The sequence below is a fragment of the Penaeus monodon genome, unplaced genomic scaffold, assembly GCF_015228065.2.
Source record: "Penaeus monodon isolate SGIC_2016 unplaced genomic scaffold, NSTDA_Pmon_1 PmonScaffold_4294, whole genome shotgun sequence".
Classification (NCBI taxonomy): Eukaryota; Metazoa; Arthropoda; class Malacostraca; order Decapoda; family Penaeidae; genus Penaeus; species Penaeus monodon.
The window spans coordinates 3923-10000 of NW_023659104.1; the positions used below are offsets into that span (position 1 = coordinate 3923).

Genomic DNA, 6078 nt, shown 5'->3' on the forward strand with positions numbered 1-6078 from the left:
ATTCCCCTTGCCTTGGCCCTTTCGCGCGCGCGCGCGCGCGCGCGGGCGAGGCCGGGCGGGCGGGCGGGGCTGCCGGCCGGCTCCGAGTTCCCGGGCAAGGGGTCGGGGAAGAAGGAGCGCCAAGCGCGCCCCTGCGGATGCGCGCGCGCGAGTTCCCCTGTGGAAAGGGGTGGGCCGGCCCTTTCAGCATGCGATGGGAGGAGGAGGAAGGACAGAGGAGGAGCGGCGGGCAGCTGGCGCGGCGCGGGCACCCTTGGTGCGGTGCCTGCCGTCCGTGTGCGCCTGCCCCCCGCCTACCCTCGCCACCTGTCTCCCTTCGCTCCCCTCCTCGCTGCGGCCGAAAGACGATGGCGAAAAGAGAGAGAGAGACGATGAAGGGCTCGCGCCCGGGTGGGAGCCTGCCGCGGCCGTTGTTCTGGCCCGGCGACGCTTGTTCTCTCCCACCCCTGCGTGCGGCGCACCCTTAGAGAGAAGAGCCGATGATGAAAGAAGCCATCCAGCATCGGTCCGCCCTCTTTCCCGATCCCGGCGAGAGTGCGCGGACCGATCCTGCGAAAAGCCGAGAAGTGCAAGGCGGAGAAGAGAGCGAGCGAGCAGGCGCGCGCGCGCTGCTGCGTGCTGCGTGCCGGCGCTCCTCCTCTTCCTCCTGCGAGCACACACACACACGAACGATGGCGACCCCGACGGGTCGTTTGTTGTTTTGTCCAATTCTACCTGGTTGATCCTGCCAGTAGTCATATGCTTGTCTCAAAGATTAAGCCATGCATGTGTAAGTACAGGCCGACTTAAGGCGAAACCGCGGACGGCTCATTAAATCAGATATAACTCATTGGATCTCTGCCGAACCGCACTACTTGGATAACTGTGGTAATTCTAGAGCTAATACATGCCTTTGTAGTCTCCGACCGCGAGGGAGGAGCGCTTTTATTAGACCAAAACCCTCGGCGGCCGGCCCTTCAACCGGCCGGCCGCGATCTCCTTGGTGAATCAGAATAACTTTGGCCGAGCGCACGACCCCTCCCGCAACCCGGGTTGGGTCGGCGCCGCGTCCTGCAGGCGTCTGCCTTATCAGCTCTCGATTGTAGGTTAAACGCCTACAATGGCTATCACGGGTAAAGGGGAATCAGGGTTCGATTCCGGAGAGGGAGCCTGAGAAACGGCTACCACATCTAAGGAAGGCAGCAGGCGCGCAAATTACCCACTCCCGGCACGGGGAGGTAGTGACGAAAAATACTGTTGCGAGCCCCGAACGGGGCCTCGCAATTGGAATGAGTACACTTTAAATCCTTGTACGAGGATCGAGTGGAGGGCAAGTCTGGTGCCAGCCGCCGCGGTAATTCCAGCTCCACTAGCGTATATTAAAGTTGTTGCGGTTGAAACGCTCGTAGTTTGACTTCTGCTCCGGACCGGCGGTCCGCCTTAGCGGCGGCTACTGCCGGGTTCCGAGCTGTGTCCCCGCCGGCGCGCACGGGGTTTTTTATGCCCTTAACCGGGTGTCCCCCTGTGGCCGGCACGTTTACTTTGAAAAAATTAGAGTGCTCAGAGCAGGCTGGTCTTTGCTTACAGCCCGAATGGTCGTGCATGGAATGATGGAACAGGACCTCGGTTCTATTTTGTCGGTTTTTCGGAACCCGAGGTAATGATTAATAGAAGCAGACGGGGGCATTCGTACTGCGACGCTAGAGGTGAAATTCTTAGACCGTCGCATGACGACCTACTGCGAAAGCATCTGCCAAGGATGTTTTCATTGATCAAGAACGAAAGTTAGAGGTTCGAAGGCGATCAGATACCGCCCTAGTTCTAACCTTAAACGATGCTGACTAGCGATCCGCCGCAGTTATTCCCATGACCCGGCGGGTAGCTTCCGGGAAACCAAAGTCTTTGAGTTCCGGGGGAAGTATGGTTGCAAAGCTGAAACTTAAAGGAATTGACGGAAGGGCACCACCAGGAGTGGAGCCTGCGGCTCAATTTGACTCAACACGGGGAAACTCACCAGGCCAGGACACCGGAAGGATTGACAGAATGAAGGCTCTTTCTCGATTCGGTGGGTGGTGGTGCATGGCCGTTCTTAGTTGGTGGAGTGATCTGTCTGGTTAATTCCGATAACGAACGAGACTCTAGCCTGCTAAATAGTCGACGGGTCTCTCGCCCAGCCTTCGCCCTCGGGCGTGGGCTCGGGTTCCCCTAAACCCGGCCGTCGCGCGGGCCTCCGCCGTCGGTTGGTTAGCGCCGCCGGCGGCGCGCCCCGCGGCGCCGGAAACTGGCGTCCGCTTCGCAGTCTTCTTCTTAGAGGGATAAGCGGCAGCAAAAAATATACTAGCCGCACGAGAGTTTGAGCCATAACAGGTCTGTGATGCCCTTAGATGTTCTGGGCCGCACGCGCGCTACAATGGAGAGTTCAGCGAGCTGTCCCTGCTCCGAGAGGAGCGGGTAACCTCGTGAAAGCTGTCCTTAAAGGGGATTGGGGCTTGCAAATGTTCCCCATGAACGAGGAATTCCCAGTAGGCGCAATTCACCAGATTGCGCCGATTTAGTCCCTGCCCTTTGTACACACCGCCCGTCGCTACTACCGATTGAATGGTCTAGTGAGGGCACCGGACTGGCGCCCTTGGAGCCGCTACCGCCGCCTCGGCGGCGGCCAGCGCCCTCGGGTCGACGGAAAGGTGTCCAAGCTGGGTCATTTAGAGGAAGTAAAAGTCGTAACAAGGTTTCCGTAGGTGAACCTGCGGAAGGATCATTAACGAGTGCTAGCAGCAGCAGCAAGCACCACCACCGAGAAGTGGTGCCGCCGAAAGAGGCAACTCGCGTGCAACCCGAACGATCGGACGGACGGACGACGGACGGACGGGCGGACGGGCGAGGCAGTGACCAAGGGGCGGAGACGGTCTTGTCTCCTGCCGCGGTCCACCTCCCAGCTCCTCGTCCCCATTTCCTCCTCCTCGTCCCGCGGGGGCTCTCGGCACGGCTCCCCGGCCCTTTTCTCTCCACCATCCCTCCCTCCCTCTGGCCGGCCGGCCGGAGGGAGGCGGGGAGGAGAGGAGGGGGCCGAACCCAAAAGTCTTTGTCAGCCCCGCCTGGGTCACCGGGGCCTACGAGGTCGGCGACGGCGCCGGGCGCGAAGCGCGCTCGGCGCCGTGGGCTACGCGTTTTCTCAGAGCGCAGGTTACCCTCCCCTCCGAGGCCCTTTTTTGAGTGGGAGGCGATCGAGTAGTGTGTGTGTGAACTCGAGGAAAGAGAAACCCAGCAAAGACTCTTAACGGGGGATCACTTGGCTCGTGGGTCGAGGAAGACCGCGGCAAGAAGCGATGTTTTGGTGGCTATCGCAATTCTCCCGTGATTCCATCGACGTGTCGAACGCACATTGCGGCGGCCCTGTGCCTTCTTCGAAGGACGGCTGCCACCTTCCCTCGAGTGTCGTGACGTTGCCTCCCGGGAGACAGTACGGACGGCTGCGGACTGCGGCGGCGGAGGGCTCCGGTCCTCCTGCCCCTTTCCGCCCGTTCTCCGGGAAGGCCGCTACGAGAATCTCTTTAGAGTGAGGCGAAACAGCGCCGTGTAGGTGGCCCCCTTTCGCGGCGGCGGCTCTCTCTCTCTCTCCTCCCCCCTCATCTGAGGGCAGGAGAAGGAGCAGGAGCTTCCGGCGGCGGGGACTCCGCAAAATGCACAACGGGGGGTGTTTTGGGGTCCGGCGGCTTCTCCTCAAGCCTGCCGGCTCCACTCAAACCCGTGCCGGAGGTGCGGCGGCGGCGGCGGCGGGACTTGCTCTCGCTCGCTCGCTCGCACGACCATTCCGCCCTGGGGAGTTCGCCGGACCAGAGAGGGGCGGGTTTCGTTGGAGGAACTCGCTCCCGGGTCCGGACGTTCCCTTAAGACGCTTGGAGGGCTCGCTCTCTTCCGTCGCCGTCGGCTCGGACGGGCGGACGGACGGGACGGACGTACCTCGTCCTCCTCCTCCTCCTCGTCCGGCCGACTACCGGCCGATTGTTGGTCGGGACCTGCCTGCCACTGGCCCAGAAAAGGCGAATGTTCCGAAAAGAGCCGGAGAGGCGCTCTCCCAAAGCCGTGAAAGCCAGCCGTCCGGTGCACCCCCCCCCCCCCCCCCGAAAGGAGAGGAAGGGGGCCGGGGCCATCCGGCCGTGCTGGAGAGGGCAAGGGCGCACCCTGAGATCGCGAGACCGCGTAGATTGGGGCCCTCTCCGCGCCACGAAACCCCCGCGTGAGGTTTCGGGGCAGGCAGGGGGGCGTGGAAAGCCGTTAATCAACGGACTAAGAGAGCGAAATGATCCCAAAGCACAAAACAAGCAAGACGACGGCGACGGCGGCGGCGGCGGCGGCGACTCGTTCGCCCGCTCGCTTGCTCGCTTTTTGTTGTACGTACGTCGACCTCGAGTGGAGGGAGATGACCCGCCTAATTTAAGCATATTAATCAGCGGAGGAAAAGAAACCAACCGGGATTCCCTGAGTAAGTGCGACCGAAACGGGAAGAGCCCAGCGCAAAGCCTCGCGTCCCCTTCGCGGGGGGCTCGAGGGGTGCTGCGTTCGGGAGAGGTCCTGCACGCGCTTCCGAGCCGCCTAAGTTGTTCATGAATGACTCTCATACCCACGGAGGGTGTCAGGCCCGTGTGGCGGAAAGGGACTTCCTCCTCCTCGTTCGCGGGGAGGGGGGTTTCGGGAGTGCGGAACGGGCCTCTCCTTAGAGTCGGGTTGCCTGAAACCGCAACCTAAAGCAGGTGGTAAACTCCATCTAAGGCTAAATATGACCACGAGACCGATAGCGAACAAGTACCGTGAGGGAAAGTTGAAACAGAACCCTGTAGAGAGAGTTCAAGAGAACGTGAAACCGTTAAGAGGCTAAACGGGCGGAGATTCGAAGATCGAACTGGGGGGATTCAGTTCGTCGGCCTGCCGGGAGACGGCAGCGGGCGTGGCGACTTCCCGTTCCGGAGGCCTCGGCCGAAGGAGCCAACGCGGGGAGCGGCCCCCGCCGCCTGCCCGGCGCCGGCGGGCGATCTTCCCCCCGCAGTAGGTCGCCGCGACGCGTTGGGGACACACGGGCGTCTGAGGCCCGGGTCCTGGTAGGAACCGGCGGCGCGTTCGTCCTCCGCTCCTCGTTGGGCGGGGGGCGTTTTCCAGCGCGCCCGTCCGGGGATCCCCCGGTGCCCTCGTCTTGCCCCCCCGACGGTCTCTCCTCCGGGGCCTGCCGGGAACGGGGGACTGGTCCGAGGCCGCGGTCGAGCCTAATTCGCTGGCTCCCGCGCTTCCCTTTCCCTCTCCCGCGTGGCCTTCGCGGCGTGCAAAGAGTCGGTACTCCTCCCGACCCGTCTTGAAACACGGACCAAGGAGTCCAACATGTATGCGAGTCAATGGGCGCGCTAAACCCACGGGCGCAATGAAAGTGATCGGGCCCCCCGGAGCAGCGGCTCCCCCCGCGCACCCGGACGGAGTGACTGACTTTCCTCCCCGGGGGGGGCCCCCGCTCCCGCACGCCCCGCACGCCCCTCACCGGGCGGCGGGGGGGGCGCAGGTCCGGGACTCGCCATGACGAACGGTCGCCCCCCGCCTCGGCGGGCTCGGGCGGCCGGATGTGTCGGCGGGTACCCAGAGCATAGATGTTGGGACCCGAAAGATAGTGAACTATGCTTGGCCAGGATGAAGCCAGGGGAAACCCTGGTGGAGGTCCGAAGCGTTTCTGACGTGCAAATCGATCGCCAGAGCTGAGTATAGGGGCGAAAGACCAATCGAACTATCTAGTAGCTGGTTCCCTCCGAAGTTTCCCTCAGGATAGCTGGCGCTCGCTTCGAACGAGTTCCATCCGGTAAAGCGAATGACTAGGGGTGTTGGGGACGAAATGTCCTCAGCCCATTCTCAAACTTTAAATGGGTGAGGTGCCGGGCTTGCTTCGCTGAAGCCCCGGACGAGAATCGGAGTGCCTAGTGGGCCAATTTTGGTAAGCAGAACTGGCGCTGTGGGATGAACCAAACGTCGAGTTAAGGGGCCTAAATGGATGCTAATTCCGATCCCATGGAAGGGAGTTGCTTGCTATAGACAGCAGGACGGTGGCCATGGAAGTTGGAATCC

At 62.2% G+C, this 6078-nt stretch overlaps 1 non-coding gene and 1 pseudogene across 1 annotated transcript in view; both read left to right on the plus strand.

The window, feature by feature from the left end:
- The first annotated feature begins 711 nt into the window (after positions 1 to 711).
- Positions 712 to 2740, plus strand: LOC119570892 (annotated as a pseudogene).
- Positions 2741 to 4380: 1640 nt separating this feature from the next.
- Positions 4381 to 6078, plus strand: part of LOC119570894 — a 5665-nt gene continuing 3967 nt past the window's right edge. The window contains exon 1 of the ribosomal RNA XR_005228483.1: positions 4381 to 6078. This exon is cut by the window's right edge and continues 3967 nt beyond it. This is a non-coding gene — a ribosomal RNA (large subunit ribosomal RNA).